Genomic DNA, 23,670 nt, shown 5'->3' with positions numbered 1-23,670 from the left:
CCCATCTGGCACTGTGGGGCATATCTGGCAGTATGAGGGCATATCTGGCACTATGAGGGCTGTGTACGGCTAGAGCTGCATTTCCCACCCTAGGCTTATACTCGAGTCAATAAGTTTTCCCAGGTTTTTGTGGTAGAATTAGGTGCCTCGGCTTATATTCGGGTCGACTTATACTCGAGTATATACGGTACATATATATATATATATAGATAGATAGATAGATACAAGGGTGATTCTGCACTCACATCCTATAGTTGAAACATAGACGCGGGTGCTTCCAATAGACCATAAGGTCCACTAATTAGAAAAAGTGTCCACAAAGTGGGGATGCACTCTCGCTGTATAAGTACCAATCAATCAGAAACAATCACATGTCACCGTAGTTTTTAATGTCGACGTTTCGGCCTATTGATAGGCCTTTCTCAAGACCGGTGATACAGCATGTCAAATATTCAATGATAGTAGTAGAAAAGATAAATATCTGCAAAGACAATAATCACAATCAGAATTACAAGCCTCACCGGTCCCTGGGAAACCACACACCACAGTATGGAAAAAAAGTTTTTATTTAAAATTTTGATAAAACTGGGTGTGTACTAGAGATGTGCACTTGAAATTTTTCGGGTTTTGTGTTTTGGTTTTGGGTTCGGTTCCGCGGCCGTGTTTTGGGTTCGACCGCGTTTTGGCAAAACCTCACCGAATTTTTTTTGTCGGATTCGGGTGTGTTTTGGATTCGGGTGTTTTTTTTTAAAAACACTAAAAAACAGCATAAATCATAGAATTTGGGGGTCATTTTGATCCCAAAGTATTATTAACCTCAAAAACCATAATTTCCACTCATTTTCAGTCTATTCTGAATACCTCACAATATTATTTTTAGTCCTAAAATTTGCACCTAGGTCGCTGGATGACTAAGCTAAGCGACCCTAGTGGCCGACACAAACACCGTGCCCATCTAGGAGTGGCACTGCAGTGTCACGCAGGATGGCCCTTCCAAAAAACCCTCCCCAAACAGCACATGACGCAAAGAAAAAAAGAGGCGCAATGAGGTAGCTGTGTGAGTAAGATAAGCGACCCTAGTGGCCGACACAAACACCGGGCCCATCTAGGAGTGGCACTGCAGTGTCACGCAGGATGGCCCTTCCAAAAAACCCTCCCCAAACAGCACATGACGCAAAGAAAAAAAGAGGCGCAATGAGGTAGCTGTGTGAGTAAGATAAGCGACCCTAGTGGCCGACACAAACACCGGGCCCATCTAGGAGTGGCACTGCAGTGTCACGCAGGATGGCCCTTCCAAAAAACCCTCCCCAAACAGCACATGACGCAAAGAAAAAAAGAGGCGCAATGAGGTAGCTGTGTGAGTAAGATAAGCGACCCTAGTGGCCGACACAAACACCGTGCCCATCTAGGAGTGGCACTGCAGTGTCACGCAGGATGGCCCTTCCAAAAAACCCTCCCCAAACCGCACATGACGCAAAGAAAAAAAGAGGCGCAATGAGGTAGCTGTGTGAGTAAGATAAGCGACCCTAGTGGCCGACACAAACACCGTGCCCATCTAGGAGTGGCACTGCAGTGTCACGCAGGATGGCCCTTCCAAAAAACCCTCCCCAAACAGCACATGACGCAAAGAAAAAAAGAGGCGCAATGAGGTAGCTGTGTGAGTAAGATAAGCGACCCTAATGGCCGACACAAACACCGGGCCCATCTAGGAGTGGCACTGCAGTGTCACGCAGGATGGCCCTTCCAAAAAACCCTCCCCAAACAGCACATGACGCAAAGAAAAAAAGAGGCGCAATGAGGTAGCTGTGTGAGTAAGATAAGCGACCCTAGTGGCCGACACAAACACCGGGCCCATCTAGGAGTGGCACTGCAGTGTCACGCAGGATGGCCCTTTCAAAAAACCCTCCCCAAACAGCACATGACGCAAAGAAAAAAAGAGGCGCAATGAGGTAGCTGTGTGAGTAAGATAAGCGACCCTAGTGGCCGACACAAACACCGTGCCCATCTAGGAGTGGCACTGCAGTGTCACGCAGGATGGCCCTTCCAAAAAACCCTCCCCAAACAGCACATGACGCAAAGAAAAAAAGAGGCGCAATGAGGTAGCTGTGTGAGTAAGATAAGCGACCCTAGTGGCCGACACAAACACCGGGCCCATCTAGGAGTGGCACTGCAGTGTCACGCAGGATGGCCCTTCCAAAAAACCCTCCCCAAACAGCACATGACGCAAAGAAAAAAAGAGGCGCAATGAGGTAGCTGTGTGAGTAAGATAAGCGACCCTAGTGGCCGACACAAACACCGTGCCCATCTAGGAGTGGCACTGCAGTGTCACGCAGGATGGCCCTTCCAAAAAACCCTCCCCAAACAGCACATGACGCAAAGAAAAAAAGAGGCGCAATGAGGTAGCTGTGTGAGTAAGATAAGCGACCCTAGTGGCCGACACAAACACCGGGCCCATCTAGGAGTGGCACTGCAGTGTCACGCAGGATGGCCCTTCCAAAAAACATTCCACAAACAGCACATGACGCAAAGAAAAATTAAAGAAAAAAGAGGTGCACACTTTAACCAACCCATCATTTCAGTGATAGGGTCTGCCACACGACTGTGACTGAAATGACGGGTTGGTTTGGACCCCCACCAAAAAAGAAGCAATTAATCTCTCCTTGCACAAACTGGCTCTACAGAGGCAAGATGTCCACCTCATCATCATCCTCCGATATATCACCGTGTACATCCCCCTCCTCACAGATTATCAATTCGTCCCCACTGGAATCCACCATCTCAGCTCCCTGTGTACTTTGTGGAGGCAATTGCTGCTGGTCAATGTCTCCACGGAGGAATTGATTATAATTCATTTTAATGAACATCATCTTCTCCACATTTTCTGGATGTAACCTCGTACGCCGATTGCTGACAAGGTGAGCGGCGGCACTAAACACTCTTTCGGAGTACACACTTGTGGGAGGGCAACTTCGGTAGAATAAAGCCAGTTTGTGCAAGGGCCTCCAAATTGCCTCTTTTTCCTGCCAGTATAAGTACGGACTGTGTGACGTGCCTACTTGGATGCGGTCACTCATATAATCCTCCACCATTCTTTCAATGGTGTGAGAATCATATGCAGTGACAGTAGACGACATGTCCGTAATCGTTGTCAGGTCCTTCAGTCCGGACCAGATGTCAGCATCAGCAGTCGCTCCAGACTGCCCTGCATCACCGCCAGCGGGTGGGCTCGGAATTCTGAGCCTTTTCCTTGCACCCCCAGTTGCGGGAGAATGTGAAGGAGGAGATGTTGACAGGTCGCGTTCCGCTTGACTTGACAATTTTCTCACCAGCAGGTCTTTCAACCCCAGCAGACTTGTGTCTGCCGGAAAGAGAGATCCAAGGTAGGCTTTAAATCTAGGATCGAGCACGGTGGCCAAAATGTAGTGCTCTGATTTCAACAGATTGACCACCCGTGAATCCTTGTTAAGCGAATTAAGGGCTCCATCCACAAGTCCCACATGCCTAGCGGAATCGCTCCGTGTTAGCTCCTCCTTCAATGTCTCCAGCTTCTTCTGCAAAAGCCTGATGAGGGGAATGACCTGACTCAGGCTGGCAGTGTCTGAACTGACTTCACGTGTGGCAAGTTCAAAGGGCATCAGAACCTTGCACAACGTTGAAATCATTCTCCACTGCGCTTGAGACAGGTGCATTCCACCTCCTATATCGTGCTCAATTGTATAGGCTTGAATGGCCTTTTGCTGCTCCTCCAACCTCTGAAGCATATAGAGGGTTGAATTCCACCTCGTTACCACTTCTTGCTTCAGATGATGGCAGGGCAGGTTCAGTAGTTTTTGGTGGTGCTCCAGTCTTCTGTACGTGGTGCCTGTACGCCGAAAGTGTCCCGCAATTCTTCTGGCCACCGACAGCATCTCTTGCACGCCCCTGTCGTTTTTAAAAAAATTCTGCACCACCAAATTCAAGGTATGTGCAAAACATGGGACGTGCTGGAATTTGCCCATATTTAATGCACACACAATATTGCTGGCGTTGTCCGATGCCACAAATCCACAGGAGAGTCCAATTGGGGTAAGCCATTCCGCGATGATCTTCCTCAGTTGCCGTAAGAGGTTTTCAACTGTGTGCGTATTCTGGAAAGCGGTGATACAAAGCGTAGCCTGCCTAGGAAAGAGTTGGCGTTTGCGAGATGCTGCTACTGGTGCCGCCGCTGCTGTTCTTGCGGCGGGAGTCCATACATCTACCCAGTGGGCTGTCACAGTCATATAGTCCTGACCCTGCCCTGCTCCACTTGTCCACATGTCCGTGGTTAAGTGGACATTGGGTACAGCTGCATTTTTTAGGACACTGGTGAGTCTTTTTCTGAGGTCTGTGTACATTTTCGGTATCGCCTGCCTAGAGAAGTGGAACCTAGATGGTATTTGGTAACGGGGGCACACTACCTCAAGAAATTGTGTAGTTCCCTGTGAACTAACGGCGGATACCGGACGCACGTCTAACACCAACATAGTTGTCAAGGCCTCAGTTATCCGCTTTGCAGCAGGATGACTGCTGTGATATTTCATCTTCCTCGCAAAGGACTGTTGGACAGTCAATTGCTTACTGGAAGTAGTACAAGTGGTCTTCCGACTTCCCCTCTGGGATGACCATCGACTCCCAGCAGCAACAACAGCAGCGCCAGCAGCAGTAGGCGTTACACGCAAGGATGCATCGGAGGAATCCCAGGCAGGAGAGGAATCGTCAGAATTGCCAGTGACATGGCCTGCAGGACTATTGGCATTCCTGGGGAAGGAGGAAATTGACACTGAGGGAGTTGGTGGGGTGGTTTGCGTGAGCTTGGTTACAAGAGGAAGGGATTTACTGGTCAGCGGACTGCTTCCGCTGTCACCCAAAGTTTTTGAACTTGTCACTGACTTATTATGAATGCGCTGCAGGTGACGTATAAGGGAGGATGTTCCGAGGTGGTTAACGTCCTTACCCCTACTTATTACAGCTTGACAAAGGCAACACACGGCTTGACACCTGTTGTCCGCTTTTCTGTTGAAATACCTCCACACTGAAGAGCTGATTTTTTGGGTATTTTCACCAGGCATGTCAACGGCCATATTCCTCCCACGGACAACAGGTGTCTCCCCGGGTGCCTGACTTAAACAAACCACCTCACCATCAGAATCCTCCTGGTCAATTTCCTCCCCAGCGCCAGCAACACCCATATCCTCCTCATCCTGGTGTACTTCAACACTGACATCTTCAATCTGACTATCAGGAACTGGACTGCGGGTGCTCCTTCCAGCACTTGCAGGGGGCGTGCAAATGGTGGAAGGCGCATGCTCTTCACGTCCAGTGTTGGGAAGGTCAGGCATCGCAACCGACACAATTGGACTCTCCTTGTGGATTTGGGATTTCGAAGAACGCACAGTTCTTTGCGGTGCTTTTGCCAGCTTGAGTCTTTTCATTTTTCTAGCGAGAGGCTGAGTGCTTCCATCCTCATGTGAAGCTGAACCACTAGCCATGAACATAGGCCAGGGCCTCAGCCGTTCCTTGCCACTCCGTGTGGTAAATGGCATATTGGCAAGTTTACGCTTCTCCTCCGACAATTTTATTTTAGGTTTTGGAGTCCTTTTTTTACTGATATTTGGTGTTTTGGATTTGACATGCTCTGTACTATGACATTGGGCATCGGCCTTGGCAGACGACGTTGCTGGCATTTCATCGTCTCGGCCATGACTAGTGGCAGCAGCTTCAGCACGAGGTGGAAGTGGATCTTGATCTTTCCCTAATTTTGGAACCTCAACATTTTTGTTCTCCATATTTTAATAGGCACAACTAAAAGGCACCTCAGGTAAACAATGGAGATGGATGGATACTAGTATACTTATGGATGGACTGCCGAGTGCCGACACAGAGGTAGCTACAGCCGTGGACTACCGTACTGTGTCTGCTGCTAATATAGACTGGATGATAATGAGATGAAATCAATATATATATATGTATGTATATATAATATCACTAGTACTGCAGCCGGACAGGTAGATAATATATTTATTAGGTAATGATGACTGATGACGGACCTGCTGGACACTGTCAGCTCAGCAGCACCGCAGACTGCTACAGTAAGCTACTATACTATAGTAGTATGTACAAAGAAGAAAGAAAAAAAAAACCACGGGTAGGTGGTATACAATTATGGATGGACTGCCGAGTGCCGACACAGAGGTAGCTACAGCCGTGGACTACCGTACTGTGTCTGCTGCTAATATAGACTGGATGATAATGAGATGAAATCAATATATATATATGTATGTATATATAATATCACTAGTACTGCAGCCGGACAGGTAGATAATATATTTATTAGGTAATGATGACTGATGATGGACCTGCTGGACACTGTCAGCTCAGCAGCACCGCAGACTGCTACAGTAAGCTACTATACTATAGTAGTATGTACAAAGAAGAAAGAAAAAAAAAACCACGGGTAGGTGGTATACAATTATGGATGGACTGCCGAGTGCCGACACAGAGGTAGCTACAGCCGTGGACTAACATACTGTGTCTGCTGCTAATATAGACTGGATGATTGATAATGAGATGAAATCAATATATATATGTATGTATATATAATATCACTAGTACTGCAGCCGGACAGGTAGATAATATATTTATTAGGTAATGATGACTGATGACGGACCTGCTGGACACTGTCAGCTCAGCAGCACCGCAGACTGCTACAGTAAGCTACTATACTATAGTAGTATGTACAAAGAAGAAAGAAAAAAAAAAACCACGGGTAGGTGGTATACAATTATGGATGGACTGCCGAGTGCCGACACAGAGGTAGCTACAGCCGTGGACTAACGTACTGTGTCTGCTGCTAATATAGACTGGATGATTGATAATGAGATGAAATCAATATATATATGTATGTATATATAATATCACTAGTACTGCAGCCGGACAGGTAGATAATATATTTATTAGGTAATGATGACTGATGACGGACCTGCTGGACACTGTCAGCTCAGCAGCACCGCAGACTGCTACAGTAAGCTACTATACTCTATAGTAGTATGTACAAAGAAGAAAGAAAAAAAAAAACCACGGGTAGGTGGTATACAATTATGGATGGACTGCCGAGTGCCGACACAGAGGTAGCTACAGCCGTGGACTACCGTACTGTGTCTGCTGCTAATATAGACTGGATGATAATGAGATGAAATCAATATATATATATGTATGTATATATAATATCACTAGTACTGCAGCCGGACAGGTAGATAATATATTTATTAGGTAATGATGACTGATGACGGACCTGCTGGACACTGTCAGCTCAGCAGCACCGCAGACTGCTACAGTAAGCTACTATACTATAGTAGTATGTACAAAGAAGAAAGAAAAAAAAAAACCACGGGTAGGTGGTATACAATTATGGATGGACTGCCGAGTGCCGACACAGAGGTAGCTACAGCCGTGGACTACCGTACTGTGTCTGCTGCTAATATAGACTGGATGATAATGAGATGAAATTAATATATATATATGTATGTATATATAATATCACTAGTACTGCAGCCGGACAGGTAGATAATATATTTATTAGGTAATGATGACTGATGACGGACCTGCTGGACACTGTCAGCTCAGCAGCACCGCAGACTGCTACAGTAAGCTACTATACTATAGTAGTATGTACAAAGAAGAAAGAGAAAAAAAAAACCACGGGTAGGTGGTATACAATTATGGATGGACTGCCGAGTGCCGACACAGAGGTAGCTACAGCCGTGGACTAACGTACTGTGTCTGCTGCTAATATAGACTGGATGATTGATAATGAGATGAAATCAATATATATATGTATGTATATATAATATCACTAGTACTGCAGCCGGACAGGTAGATAATATATTTATTAGGTAATGATGACTGATGACGGACCTGCTGGACACTGTCAGCTCAGCAGCACCGCAGACTGCTACAGTAAGCTACTATACTATAGTAGTATGTACAAAGAAGAAAGAAAAAAAAAAAACACGGGTAGGTGGTATACAATTATGGATGGACTGCCGAGTGCCGACACAGAGGTAGCTACAGCCGTGGACTAACGTACTGTGTCTGCTGCTAATATAGACTGGATGATTGATAATGAGATGAAATCAATATATATATGTATGTATATATAATATCACTAGTACTGCAGCCGGACAGGTAGATAATATATTTATTAGGTAATGATGACTGATGACGGACCTGCTGGACACTGTCAGCTCAGCAGCACCGCAGACTGCTACAGTAAGCTACTATACTATAGTAGTATGTACAAAGAAGAAAGAAGAAAAAAAAACCACGGGTAGGTGGTATACAATTATGGATGGACTGCCGAGTGCCGACACAGAGGTAGCTACAGCCGTGGACTAACGTACTGTGTCTGCTGCTAATATAGAGTCTAGACTGGATGATAAATTATTGATAATGAGATGAAATCAATATAATATCACTAGTACTGCAGCCGGACAGGTACTATATATATTTATTATGTAATGACTGATGACGGACCTGCTGGACACTGTCAGGTCAGCACAGCACCGCAGACTGCTACAGTAAGCTACTATAGTAGTATGTATAAAGAAGAATGAAAAAAAAAAACCACGGGTAGGTGGTATACAATATTATATATATATATATATTATATACAATTATATATATATATATATATATATATATATTAAACTGGTGGTGATTGATTATTAAACTGGTGGTCACTTCAGGTCACGTTGCAACTTGCAACTAGTACTCCGAGGCCTAAGCAGACAATCACAAAATATATTATTATACTGGTGGTCAGTGTGGTCACAACAATGGCAGTGTGGCACTGACTCTGGCAGCAAAAGTGTGCACTGTACGTTATATGTACTCCTGAGTCCTGCTCTCAGACTCTAACTGCTCCCCACTGTCAGTGTCTCCCCCACAAGTCAGATAATACACTTACAGTCACACTATCTAATCTATAAATATCACTTCAGCAAGTAGTATAGTAGTATACAGTATAGTAGTACTCCTCCTAATAATGCTCCCCAAAATACTGTGTCTCTCTCTTCTCTAAACGGAGAGGACGCCAGCCACGTCCTCTCCCTATGACTCTCAATGCACGTGTGAAAATGGCGCGACGCGCGGCTCCTTATATAGAATCCGAGTCTCGCGATAGAATCCGAGCCTCGCGAGAATCCGACAGCGTGATGATGACGTTCGGGCGCGCTCGGGTTAGCCGAGCAAGGCGGGAAGATCCGAGCCTGCTCGGACCCGTGTAAAAAACCTGAAGTTCGGGCGGGTTCGGATTCAGAGGAACCGAACCCGCTCATCTCTAGTGTGTACACTATATTAAGTTATCACCCGGGTGAATCACCTCCACCTAATCAATTGTTGATGACCCATACCTGTAACATATCGTCCGCCTCATACAATATCAATTGCATATGATGTTAAAATTGGACAACTCAGACAGGCCACACAGGACTTATTGTCCATACCACTAAAACACACAAGGAATACAAATATAATTTGAAATTACCACTCTACCAACACCCACTGGTGTATTATCAAATTTATACATAAACAAAGAGACTTAAAAGTTACCTATTAAGTAGCCATCCTCACACCTGGATGTAGCCAGGGATGTAGCCATTCACAATGCTGCAAGGAGATCCAGGGTTAATTCATATCCAAAATTAATCATCAGAACAACCCACAATGTAATAATCAACTTACTCAGAACTGGAGACATCATGTGTGTAGCTGCATGACTCTCCTGACTACAGAGTGAATTTAAATAGCGTGCCGGCCGGAAGTGACGCGGTGCTGGGGGAAAAAACCATCAGGTCCTCAGGACTGCTCAAACCAACCACCCACAACTGCAACCCCCTCCACAGACACGGGCCGAGAGCCAGCCCGAGTCACGCTGTCCCTACACATCACCAGACACCGCCGGCAACGACACCCGCAGGACGGAGACCGGCCGCCACGTCACCCTGCGTTCCACCAAGGCGGAAGTGACGTGGCGGTGCGTTCCACAGCGGTGAAAACGCGACCGGAAGTCGCGTCGCCATGCGTTCTATTAGGTCAGAACTATGCCTCCGAATGCGTTCCACAGCAACGGGGGCGCCGTCATGTTCGAGCCCCCCACACAAGCAGACTAGCTACATTATCAACATATTACAAATCAGGTTCTACGGCCATCAAAAGGAAAAATTCAACTCTAAAATAAATATTCCACATGGGGAATATATATATACATATGGAATCCTCAGGTACAATCAATAGGGGTACCATATATGTCTCAAATAAAAAACGGTCCTAATATCCATAAACTGTCTGACGTTGACAATAAAGCCTCCGTCATTCGACTGACCATATACTGGCAAGTTAGTATTCAAAGACTGACTCCTGTGGTTAGTCGCCTGATTGGAAAAAGTACCCATATTCAATGATTAAATAACCTGCATATATGCAGAACGTGTAGTCAACCAAGGACCGGTGAGTTCACAGAAAGTGAGAACCATGTATGCATACTATCCCTTATTGAAAAAAATAAACAAATACATAAACTCAATTTTTTTTTATATAAAATAAAAAATAAAAAAAATAAAAAAATAATAAAAAATTAAAAATAATAAATAATAAATGATAAAGAATTTTTTTTTAAATGTACTGAACCACTATGTACTTTAAATATTATACACAGGAATACATAAGGCATCAGTATTTATACTATCTCCCCAATATAGTTATAACATGAGTGACCAAATCACCAGTGTTTACAGTCACTGATGGTTAAGCGTAACACCTACAGACCACCCTCCACCAGATCAGTACCCAGTACAGAGGTCTATAAAAATACATTGAGGGGATTACCCTCATTAAGGCCTCTCGGAGTCACGGTATCTAGAGCATGTATCCAATAGCTTTCACGACGTTTAAGGGCCAATGTTCTATCACCCCCGGTGGATCTCGGCGGGATCCAATCTATAAGCCTACATTTCAGGCTTGCTACCTGATGTCATGCCTGCAGAAAATGCCGAGCCACCGGTTTGTCGGTCTGTCCAGTCTGCAATGCTGTGTGGATGGACGACCTGTGATTTGCCATACGGTCTCTAAAGTTCCGTGTGGTGAGCATAGGCGTGCGCAGCACATTTTATTAGGGGGTGCACTGTCGGAGGGGTGTGTCTAGCACCGCCTTTTGGGCGTGTCTAGCACCATCTATTGACGGTCAACGCAATATAAAATGTCCACCCTTGTACCAATCCTAATAAAGCAGATACATTGTCAGATGTTGTGGTGTGCAACAAACAAACACCCCTGATGGCACTCACTGCAATTACACTGCTCCTCCTCAGCCTGGTCTGGATTCCCCTCTCTTTCCTCTGCAAGCAGCAGCAGCTTCCTTACAAGTCAGTCACTCATTGACACTGACAGTCGCAGACTAGTACTGCTGCTGCTGCTGGGAAACGAGTGACGTGTCAATGTTGCTGCCGACCGCCTGCCAGTATTGAATTTGTCTTCCTAAGAGGAACACTGGCTGCATGCTGATCCTCATCAGTGGCTGACGTTGGCATAGCATAGAAGGGCATGTGGCGGGTGTGGCGGGTGGGCGTGCGAGCAGCATGAAGTAATCACATCACATCATACTGTTTTTGTACATGGAGGTGGAGCCGGGAGTTTGAAAGCCGGTGGCAGTGGCACCCTTGATTAACCCAGGTGTCCGGTCAGTAATGCAGTCCTGACAGGGTGCAGCGCAGAGGGGACAGTAATCAGCCTGCTCGGCGATCGCTGCATCAGGCATGTGAGATCAGGGTGCCAGACATTAGGGGGTGACTGTGCGCACCAGGCACCCCCCCTGCGCACACCTATGGTGGTGAGCCCAACATAGCATAATCCACATGGACATTTGAGGAGGTAAATCACGTGGTCCAATCTACAATGTAAATGGTACCTAATTTTAATTACTCTTCCTGTATGAGGATGGTTGAAAAAGGACCCAGTCAGCATAGATCGACATGTGGTACAACTATCACAGGAGAAACATCCTGGTCTGGCCTGCATCACTGTATTAGAGGTCCACTTCCCTGTAGGCTCCCTAGGAAACAGTGTGGGCCGCATCAATAGCTGCTTCAAATTGGCCCCCTTACGATACGCCATCATTGGTGCCTTAGTATCCTTAAATGGTAGATCATCATCAGATGATACGGTCGGCCAATGACGATGTACGATTTTATTAATCATAGAGGAATTCCCATCATATTGAATCGGAAAAATCAACCTATCAGTGGCCTTCTTCTTTTGAATAGTACCAGTGTATATACCTGTAGCTCTATCAAGGCATTTACGTAACGTATTCGCCGAATATCCCCTCTCTAGAAAACGTGAGGTGATTTCGGCACACTGTACGTTTCTGAGATCTACTTCTGAGTTAATCCTCATGGCCCTCAAGTACTGGGAAATTGGTAGACTGTCCTTTAATGCTGGTGGGTGAAAGCTGGTGGCCTGTAACATCGAATTCCGGTCTGTTGGTTTGCGGAACAGAGTGGTGATTAATCTAGAGTCAGATACCATTAATGTAACATCAAGGAAGTTGATTTCAGATACAGAGCATGTGGCTGTAAAACGGATAGGACTAGGTAGTGCATTAAGTTCCTTAACCATATTTTCAAACTCCCCCTGTGTTCCCTGCCATATCATAAAGATATCATCAATAAATATGCGAAAGAACAAGATCTTATGCCCGTATTGTGGTTGTATATAGGTCTTCTCATACCATGCCATGTACAGATTGGCATACGATGGGGCCAAATTTGACCCCATCGCAGTGCCTGACAATTGCATAAAATAATCATCCTTATACAAGAAATGATTATTAGACAGTACCAGTTCAATGAGCTCAAGCAGGAAATCTGTCGGGATTTCTACACATGGTGTTGATTCAAATGCCTGTCTTAGTACCTGAAGACTTTCCCCATGGGGTATCACCGTATACAGTGAACACACATCCATAGTTGCTAGGAGCATGTCACCGGTCACATGAATCCCGGTTAGACTCTAGAGAAAATGCCCCGTGTCACGTAGGTAGCTAGGTATTAACTGGACCAATGGTTGTAACAAACTATCCACAAATTTTGCCAGTGGTTGAAGCAGGGAACCCTCCGCCGATATAATTGGTCGTCCAGGCGGTCGTACCAATGATTTATGTATTTTCGGCAATAGATATATCACTGGACATCTCGGGTGGTCAACAGTAAGAAATGCCCTAAGGTCATCAGTAATCCAGCGATGATCATAACCAAAATTAATTCTGATTGTGATTATTGTCTTTGCAGATATTTATCTTTTCTACTACTATCATTGAATATTTGACATGCTGTATCACCAGTCTTGAGAAAGGCATATCAATAGGCCGAAACGTCGACATTAAAAACTACGGTGACATGTGATTGTTTCTGATTGATTGGTACTTATACAGCGAGAGTGCATCCCCACTTTGTGGACACTTTTTCTATATAGATAGATAGATATATATGTATATATATTGGCAATAGGAATTTGCTGCACTATATGAGAAACAATTAATTAAATATATACATATTTATGTATATGTATGTATATTTATTTATACACATATATACATATGTATAGCTCTCCTTCCTCACACACACACACACACACACACACACACACACACCACAAGCTTTGTCTCCCTCTGTTCTTCCTCTCACATACCCCACAATCTGTCTCACCCCAATGACTCCATGCTGTTGTCCCAGCTTCCCCATCCCATCCCAAAGCCCAATCCCCTCACCAAACCACTCTTACCCCGGGGACAGACTCCCCTGCGCTGCACTCCCTCGACCCAAACACTGCACAGCAGACCCCAGAAAGAAGAGACAGGTGCAGGGCACGAGAATCCTGGTCAGTGGAACTGCTGCCATGTCCTGTAACTGCCTGCAACAGAGCTGGACCCAGAAGAGTGGGCTCACACTCATACTGCACAGTCACTGTGTGTGAGAGGCTCTTGTCACTCTGAGGCAGCACCAATACCGCCTAGATTAGCTGAAGGCTGCATAAACCTGAGGCAATATAAGAGCCCAATTTTTTTTGATTGGTTGTTTATGACTAAGCAGTTGCTAGGTAGATTAGTGTTTTCTCTGGTATTTTTCCTATAGGATTATAGGGCTGTCAGTCAAGGGTTTAGGGGTTGGTCTCGGAATAATATATAAGCCATAGTCATGTGCCTCAGACTTCCTCTTGCCATTTTAGAATGGCCCAGGAAGGCTAAGTACTGCAGACTCTCCAACATGACCCGCCCCACTAGGTACAAAATGCTCTGTTCCTGTACTTCCCTCTTGATTTATGATTTCCATCACCTGTGTTGAACTAGTTACATGATAAGAAAGCTGTTTCCTCACAGGTGATGGCAATCATAAATTAAGAGGAAAGTCCAGAAACAGAGCATTTTGTACCTAGTGGGGCGTCATGTTGGAGGGTATGGTACTGATTTGAATATATATATTTTCTTAATTAATTTCTTATGGTTGTCCCCTCCCCCCCTACTTTTCCCCTACATGCTTTTATTTATTTCAATTTGGTCTTGCGGTCCCTGTTCCTCTTGCTTTCTGCCCGCATCCCTGCTGGTCCCCCCCTTCGTTTAGCTGCAGCCGCTGTCGTCCCCGGAGTGTGGCCTCCCCTGTCTCCGTCCCGGATGGATGACGCCCGGCGGGGCCGCGCCGCTGCGGCCCCGCTTCTCCCCCTGCTGCTCTTCTGGGGGGTAGTGCGGTGCCCCTACTGTAGCGGGCGCTGGTGCTGTGCGGCCGCGGTCGTCATCCCCGGCGACTGTTGGGCGGCGAGCGGCTCCCTCCTCCGGCCCGGCTTCTCCTGTGCATCCCCTGCCCCTACTCGTTTGCGGCCCTGTGGAGCCCACGTGGTGCCTGTCGGCCCGGGGCTGGCTGCGGGGGGGGGGGGGGGGGGGGGGGGCGGCGTCTCCTCTGGCCGGGATGGACATGAGGCAGCAGCCATTTCAGCGTGCCCATGGCTCCTGCTGCCATGTAGTATGTTGCCATTATGTATTTCTATGTATATGAGTGTTATGTGTGTTGCTATATTGTATTACCGTATGGCATGTGGCTACATGGTGGTAAAATGCTGCATGGTGGTGTAGCATGTTGCATTATAGATATTACTGTATTATATTTATATAATTACCACTATAATTACCCAAGCAATGCTAAACGGGTGGCCCCTTTAACGGGGATCGCCTACCGCGGGGCTCGCGGCGGGGGTCTCTCCTGCGTAACCCCCCCTTCTAGCACGGGTGGTGGCGGCGCAGTCGCCTATGGTGGCATCGTTCCACCTGCCTGGCCCTCTTTCTTGTTTTCCACGTCGTCTGGGTTTGCCGGGGGTCGGTTCCCGTGGTTTTTGCCCAGAGCTCATCCCTGGCCCGGGACGCAGCCGGTTACCACATCTTCCATGGCGCGCCACCCGGGTCGGCTGGCTCCTACTCCCTGCAATTTTCACTATATTGCTCAGTTTTGGCCCCTGCGGTTCAGCCCCCGTGGTCAGTTACTTGCCCTCAGGGCGCGCCCCCCCCCCTCCCGCCTGTGCCTCCTGTTGCGTCGTTGCAGCGCGGGCACTTTCTGCGCTTGTTGTCCCCTCTGTTTTTTCTGCGCAGGTGTCTGCGGGTCCGGGGGAGTCAGGGCGTCAGCACGGAGGAACCGGAGGCCGAGGAGGGATGCAGCGGCAGCGGAAGACGCACCGCCGAGATCGGTGGCGGTGGCGGCAGCTGATGGTGTTCCATGCTGTTGTTTCTCCTTATTGTAACAGTACCTTTTAACCTTCTGTAGGGTTCCTTTGGTTCTCCTTGGCGCCCGCGTTAGTTGGCTAGGCTCATTGCGCGGCGCGTGGCATTAGGCGTCTCGGATAGACAGGGCGCCGGCGGCTGCTGTTCCCTCCGCCCCCTGCGGTTCGCAGAGAAGGCAGACGGGGGAGGGGGGCATTGGGGAAACGGCTTTCCGTACTTTCATCTGTGGTTACGGTTTTGGATGTTACGGATTGTGGCACCGGGTCGCGACCTGCCGCGTATCCCCACATGGTGCAGTTTTTGTGTCAGCGCACGCAATTTAAATCCTGGGTTTCCGCTTGGGGAGATACGACGTGAAGTCCATCGTGATCGGGGTGGGAACGTCATTTTTTCCTTGGGTTTGTGGTTAGGGGTTACACGGCAGGCCGGACCGCACAGTGGGGTCATAGGTAGCAGGCCCCTCGCAGTTGGCGCTTCTGTTTTGCTCTCCTTGGTGGTGGGGGGGGGGGTTTCGCTTGTGACAGGGGCTAGTGCACCACAGGCTTCCACTCCCGTTTTTCGTCACTCATGCAAATTTGTGAGGCCTGTCCCCTCTAGTGACGGTGCCCCGGCCACGAGCGGGTAACCTGCCCGTGGTGGCGCGCCAACGTTTTTATGTCCGCTCACGCTGTCCCGCATCAGGTCCGGCGGAAGGTGGACGCAGAACCGGCTTGGGGCGCGTGTAGGCTCTATGCCGTTTTTTCCTCTCTTCACGACTTGTGCATCTTCCCTGCGGGGTTGGTGCCAAGGACCCTGGGCTAGTTCCGCCTTATCCTACATTTGTCTTATCCACATGAAGTTTCTTTTCATGCTCCGTTTCCGAGGCCGTGCGCAGGGTGAGTACTAGTCTTTTAGGGACTCTGCGTTTTGTTTCGTGAATGTGGCCCGGGTACCTCCTTTTTGGCTAACTTATACGTTGGGTCGTGTTTTTCGCCTCTTCCTCTGCGCCCCTATCCCCTGCAATTTTTTGGGCCTCGATTAGGTGCCAGTTTTCTGCGGACAGGTGCGTGTCCCTGGGGTTTCTCTCTCATGTGCCTCTTTGAGAAATGCAGCATTTTCTTGCGTTGGTGCATACTGTCCGTCTCCGCACCCCCCCCCACCCCCCCGGGGTTGCTCGCTGCCGGGACTATTTTCTCTTCATGGGTCTGGGAGGCATTTCGGTTTGCAGCTATCCTTCTGTAGGTTCCAGGTCTTGTTCGGGGTCCTGGGTGTTTCCCGTTGCCCCGGTGCGCTGCTAGGGCCCTACCGGTTGCCTGAGTTTGCAGGGGTTGGCACTGGGCACAATGGCGGGTTGCTGTCACCTCCCCGCTGACAATTTACCGACATGTTTGGTTTTGTTAACCACTGCTTGGGGCAACGCGAAGTTTGGTTTTAGCGGGTGCAGTCGTCGTTCAGCTCCCCCCATTTTCAGCGAGCAGGTTTATCCCCATGGGTGGCATAGTTTGCAGGAAACCTACGGGCTGCTGCAGGGTCGGCCAGGTAGCGTCACGCAGTTTCCCTTCCCGCGAGATCAGCGATGTTTTCGTGGATTCGGTCTTCAGTCCTATAGTCTTGTTACGGGGAGGTTTTTCGGGCCTCCTCCTCCTTGTTCCCTCCGGTCCCCCTAGGCTTTGCGACTGTTGCGACATCTGTTTGTCTGCTTGTGGCGCAGTTTTTACCATTGCGCGCCCGGAGTTGGATGGGATTTGCGGATGCTTTGTCTCATTTCAGTTTGATAAGTGCCGTGAGTGTGTTCCGGGGGTGGCGACATGCCCGTCTTCTGTCGGGCGGATTGTACGGGTGGATACTCGGACCAGGCATGGGTTGGCTCCTTCCTCGTTTGGGGCGTCTGCTGCGTCCTGGTGTTTTTTCAGTAGGTTGGATACAGCGGGTGTGTCCCTGGTAGATGGTTCGATGGTTTTCGTGTTCGAGCGTTATCTGGGAGGTAAGTCCAAGGCAGCCATGTATCCTGCCCTTGCGGGCATTTCCTTCCGTTCTAGGCTGCGCGGTCTCGTGGACCCCACCTGGTCTTTCGCCCCTTTCGTGGGCGCTTATGGGTTGGGGTTAGGGTGCGCCCCGCGCCTGCGGATACCCGTAGGCCTGCTACGTGGCAATTTTTGGCGGAGTTGCTGGATGTGCTGCCTCCTGTCGCCGAGGCGGTATTGGAGGCGGCCCCCCTGTTTTAGATTAGCCCTTGCTTGGCTTTCTTCTGTGTTTGGTGGGTAAGCGAGTGGTGGCGAGCAGCAGGCATTTCGGAATTCCAGGGCCTTTTCTGTAACGCGTGTTGCAGGATGGTTGGTGGCTCTGCAGGATGGTGTGCTCCAAATCAGATCAAGCAGCTGGGGGTCGCTGGGGGTCACTGGGTGTCCTTGGAGGCCCAGGAGGAGGTGGGTGTCTGCCCGCTGCGCCTGGCGCATGAGTATAGATGGGCCTCCGGGGGGGAGCGACCAGATGCTGATACAGGCGCTCGCTGGTCCTCTCTCTAATTTACAGTTTGCTGCTGTGTTTGGGGTCGGTACCTATTCCTTGCGGAATGGGGCGGCTGACCATGCGGTGGCCTCAGGGTCCACCACGGCAGCTGTTCAGGAGCTGGGTCGTTTGGGTTGTACTTTTAGGCCCTATTCTTTGTGGTTTGGGGTGGCTACCTTGCGGCAGCCACTGGGTCCTCCACGGCTGTTGTTCAGGAGCTGGGCCGTTGGCGGTATATTTTTTAGGTCCTATTCCTTGCGGATTGGGGAGACTGCCATGCGGCAGCCTCGGGGTCATCCACAGCAGCTATTCCGGAGCTGGGCCGTTGGAGATATACTTCTTAGGTCCTATTCCTTGCGGATTGGGGCGGCTGACCATGCGGCAGCCACTGGGTCCGCCACGGCGGCTATTCAGGAGCGGGCCGTTGGCGGTATACTTTTTAGGTCCTGTTCCTTGCGGATTGGGGAGGCTGCCATGCGGCGGCCATAGGGTCCTCCACGGCAGCCGTTTCAGGAGCTGGGGCGCTGGAGGTATACTTCTTAGGTCCTATTCCTTGCGGATGGGGTGGCTACCATGCGACAGCCACAGGGTCCTCCACGGCGGCTATTCAGGAGGTGGTCCGTTGGAGGTATACTTTTTAGGTCCTATTCCTTGCGGATGGGGGTGGCTACTGTGCGGCAGCCACAGGGTCCTCCACGGCAGCTATTCAGGAGGTGGTCCGTGGAGGTATGCTTACTATAAGTACTTCTGCACGTGGATAATGTTTAGTTGCGCCTGTTGCGCTAACCCAAAAACTTGTTTACCCGTCGGTTTTTGAACGGGTAGCGTTCAGGAATCGAGGGTGTGAAGTGAATTTTTACATTTTCCTCCAAGGGGGCCTAATTACAATTGGCTCCTCAAAAGGTCCACGGGAGGTTTTTTGAGTTTTCTCCTTCACTTGGGTTAATCCTGTTCTCTGTCACTTGGTTTTCCTATGTGATGTATGTCAGTGTGATGTTGTTAGGGTGTTTTTCTTTTGCAGCCGTCGATGGTTTGAACAGGAGTGGCTGGTTGGCCACTCTTACAATTTTTGGGCGGCAGGGCATTCCTTGGCACGTGGGACAGCTGATGTTTTGGTCAGGGTGGTTTGTTGGTTGGGTGTCTGTGGTTAAGGGATACTGAGGGCTATTTGTACAGCTCCGTTGCCACCGTGAGCATAGTTGGGGTCGTCCTGGCGGTATTGTCCTGCATTTTGGGTGGCGCGGATAGGGGTCGCGTCGACAGCATCTAAGTCAATTTGTTCATTGAGGCTGATTTCATGGGTCATGTTGTCACTGGCCGGAGATCCGTATTGGGCAATTAGCCAAGCGTTTTTTCATTGGAGGGGGCGGTGCTTTTCTCAGCTATTGAGAATGCCCGCCAGATGGTAATTCTGCTGTTTCGTTGTTGTTACGGATTTTAGGTGGAGTAGTTGTCATGCATCCCCTGCTTGTACTGCGTCAACGGCAGTTCTACAAGGAGGATGGGGTTCGTCTTCTCCGGCTGGATTTTTCGGGTTTTCTTAAATGGGGTTTTGGTCCTTTCCATTAGCGATCTTGTTTTCCTGGTTTTTATTGGTTTGGATGGCGGGGCGGTTTTGTTAAACCTTTGTGGCAGGAAGTTGCTACCAACCAGCGGTAAGATGGGCATAAGTGGTCATTGTGGGGCACCCTCTTTAGAAGGACGGCAGGTGTGTCCTTACCTTTCGGTTGAACATTTAGACGTTCCCCTGCGGGAACCGAACGTTTGCCAGAGAAAAGAGTGGTGATTCCTGCACAATGCGGGTTATGCAGGGAGGAGGCGGTGTTGTGGTTTAGTCCCCTCCTCAGTTTTTGTGTTTCAATCTAAATGACTGGAGCTGGTGTCTGGTAGCGACTTTTCCTTTGCCATCCTCCAATATAAAATCAATTCAATTACAATTATAGTTTAAAGAACAGGTCAGCGATCAATAAATATCGTCTGCCCTTTAACTACAGCTAACCGTGTCCGTGTCGTTATTTTAGTGTGTCGTTATTTTAGTGGTAAGCTAGCTTAAAGAAGTGTTTATGTCAAACGCATTAAAATTACGGGCGCCTTATAGCTTGCTGCTCTATTTGGACAAGACTCATCCCTGCCGGGCACTAAGCGGCATATCCTTGGGGCCCCTCTGATCCTTGGGTACCAGTACAAGTGGGATGGCACAAGGATAGTTCCATATTGCACCAACTTTCATTTCTGCCACTGCTGTGTGTTTTTTTTATAGATGTGATATAAACTGCTGTTTGTGCTGCTGCTTTGTTGCTTAGTAACCTACCAGGTCACTGCAAGCTTTGACCAATAATGGTGAGAACCATATCATAAGCTGTTAGGTGGTCAAAACTGACTGGAAATTAATTTTATTGAGGTTATTAATACTCTAGGAACAAAAAAAGGCCCAAATTAAGTAACATAGTAGTTACATAACATAGTAATTGAGGTAGAATAGAGGCAAAATGCCCATCGTGTTCAACCTGTATTAAGTTGAGTTGGTTATAATGTACCTGCTGAAGTAACATTTTATGACTAGTTAACAACTATATATCATGCTGCACCCAGATTAACAACGTCAATATTTTAAATGTTATAACCTTGGACATAATTTTCAATGAGAAATTTATCCAATCCTTTTTTAAACGCATTTACAGAGTCCGCCATTACCACCTTCCCTGGCAGGGAATTCCAAATCCTTATTGCCCTAACTGTGAAGAACCCTTTCCTCCATTGTGTATGGAATTTTCTCTCCTCCAGCCTCAGCGAGTGCCCACGTGTCCTAAACAGTGTTCTTTTAATAAATAATTCCTCTGATAACTCTTTGTAATGTCCCCTTACATATTTAAAGATATTAATAATGTCTCCTCTTAGACGCCTCTTTTCCAGTGTATACATATTCAACCTAGTAAGCCTTTCCTTGTAATCCAGTCCCTCTAGTCCTTTTATCGATTTAGTAGCTCGCCTTTGAACCCTTTCGAGTTCCCCGATATCTTTTTTATACAGTGGTGCCCAAAACTGTACACAATATTCCAGGTGCGGACGTACCAATGATTTGTACAGTGGCAGGATTACATCCTCGTCCCTTGTCTCAATTCCCCGTTTTATGCACGCTAGCACCTTACTTGCCTTCTTTACTGCGCTTTGACATTGTATACAGTTATTATTCTTAACAATGAGTACCCCCCATTTTTTTCCCAATACTGTTACCCCTAGACTTTCCCCATTTAATATGTAGGATGCAAGTTTGTTTCTAGTCCCGAAATCTTAACCTTGCATTTTTCTATATTGAACCTCATTCTCCATTTAGACGCCCAGGTTTCAAGTTTAGATAAATCATTCTGCAGAGAGTCCACATCTATTTCCGAATTAATTACCCTACACAGTTTAGGATCATCAGCAAAGATTGACACTGTGCTTTCCAGGCCTATTTCTAGGTCATTGATAAATATGTTGAACAGTAGTGGCCCGAGTATTGACCCTTGTGGTATTCCGCTGACTACTGCCGCTGACAGCTTGAGGACTTCCCGTTGACCATAACTCGCTGTACCCTGTTATTCAGCCAGTTACTTATCCATGTGCAAACAGTTTTTCCTAAGCTAAGCTCCTTTATTTTGGTGATCAGTCTCCTGTGAGGCACAGTATCGAAGGCTTTTGCTAAATCTAAATAGACCACATCCACTGCTTTTCCCTGGTCAAGATTATTGCTCACTTCCTCGTAGAAGCTAATTAACTTAGTTTGACATGATTTGTCCCTCACAAACCCATGCTGGTTTTTGCTAATAATCATAGCGGTCTGTAGATACTCCTGTATGCTATCCCTTAGAATTCCTTCCAATATTTTGCCCACTATAGATGTCAAACTAACCTGTCTGTAGTTACCAGGATGATTTTTGGATCCCTTTTTAAATAATAGCACTACCTCAGCTATACACCAATCCTTCGGTGCCATACCTGATCTAATTGAACTATTGAAAATCAAATATAGGGGTCTTGCTAGTTGTGACCTAAGCTCCATAAGAACCCTCGGTGAAGTCCATCAGGACTAGGTGATTTATTAACATTAATATTAATTTTGCTTAGTCTCTCCTGGACTACTTCTTCACTTAAACAAGTATCTAACCACAAATCATTACTGTCACTGTTGTTATGCACAACTCCCACCATCAGTTCTTCCCTGGTGAACAAAAATTTGTTCAGTATTTCCGATTTTATTTCGTCATCATTTATTAATACTCTAAATTCATCTTTTATTGGACCTATGTTCTACTTTTTAACCTTTTACTGTTTATGTATTTAAAAAAGCTTTTTAGGATTGGTTTTACTCTCTATAGCAATTTGCTTTTCATTTTCCATTTTAGCTGCTTTTACTGCTTTTTTGCATTTTTTATTGCATTCCTTGTTATACTTGAATGACTTTAGCTTTTTATTAGTTTTAAAAAAAAATCCAAATCCACAAACAGTGATGGCAGTTGGGCAAATCCAAAGCCAGATGACGAATCAGAGTTAAATCCAAATCCAGCAAAAATGGTCTGGCGGACATCTCTAATTGTGAGAACTTTGACCTGTTATTTTGCCTTTTACCCTTATGATTTATATCCAACTTTCATGTAGAGGCCTGGGGCTGTAGTCTGATCCACCCCACCATTATTCTGGCCTTGATCCTAAGGATTCTAAATCTTGCTAGGTACATACCCTTACACCTTTGCCGAATTCTGAGCCAAATATTGGATTCCGTTCTTCCTTAAGTAAATGCAGTAGAACCTCAAAGTGTGGAATTTAAAGTTTAAATATTTCTGATTTACAACCTAAGCATTTCTCCTAGGAAATATTTATCTATATGTATTTTAAGAACATAGAATATACTGCACTGTACATATAGGTTATACTTGGAACAGAGAATCATTTATCATTTGTAAATTCGCATTTATGTGTATGTATAACTATCCGTGTGAAAGATATTAATCTCCCACATAAAGGGCACACAATGAAACATCTTACATCGCCATCTGACACACCAGCATAAATTTCAGTGTAACAGCAGCACTAAGATAATACTTCTCCTGTATTTCACACGTTAAGCACCAGCTGTAACACTTCATAATTTAAAATGAATATATTAGTTTTACAAATGTAATCTTAAAATCCCAACGCTAACATCAAAATAAGAAAAGGGCCACAAAGACGGAACCGCAGACTTCTGTTAAAACAAGACAAGTGCATAACCTTGCGCATATTACAAAAATAAAGTACGTATTAAAACCATATTAGTGCAATGAATAATTATGTGTAAACGTTAACAGAGGAGTTCATATATATCCTTT

This window comes from Pseudophryne corroboree, chromosome 2 (assembly GCF_028390025.1).
Source record: "Pseudophryne corroboree isolate aPseCor3 chromosome 2, aPseCor3.hap2, whole genome shotgun sequence".
In the NCBI taxonomy this organism is placed as follows: domain Eukaryota; kingdom Metazoa; phylum Chordata; class Amphibia; order Anura; family Myobatrachidae; genus Pseudophryne; species Pseudophryne corroboree.
The sequence above is the reverse complement of the archived record's forward strand: the minus strand, read 5'-3'. Positions refer to the sequence as shown.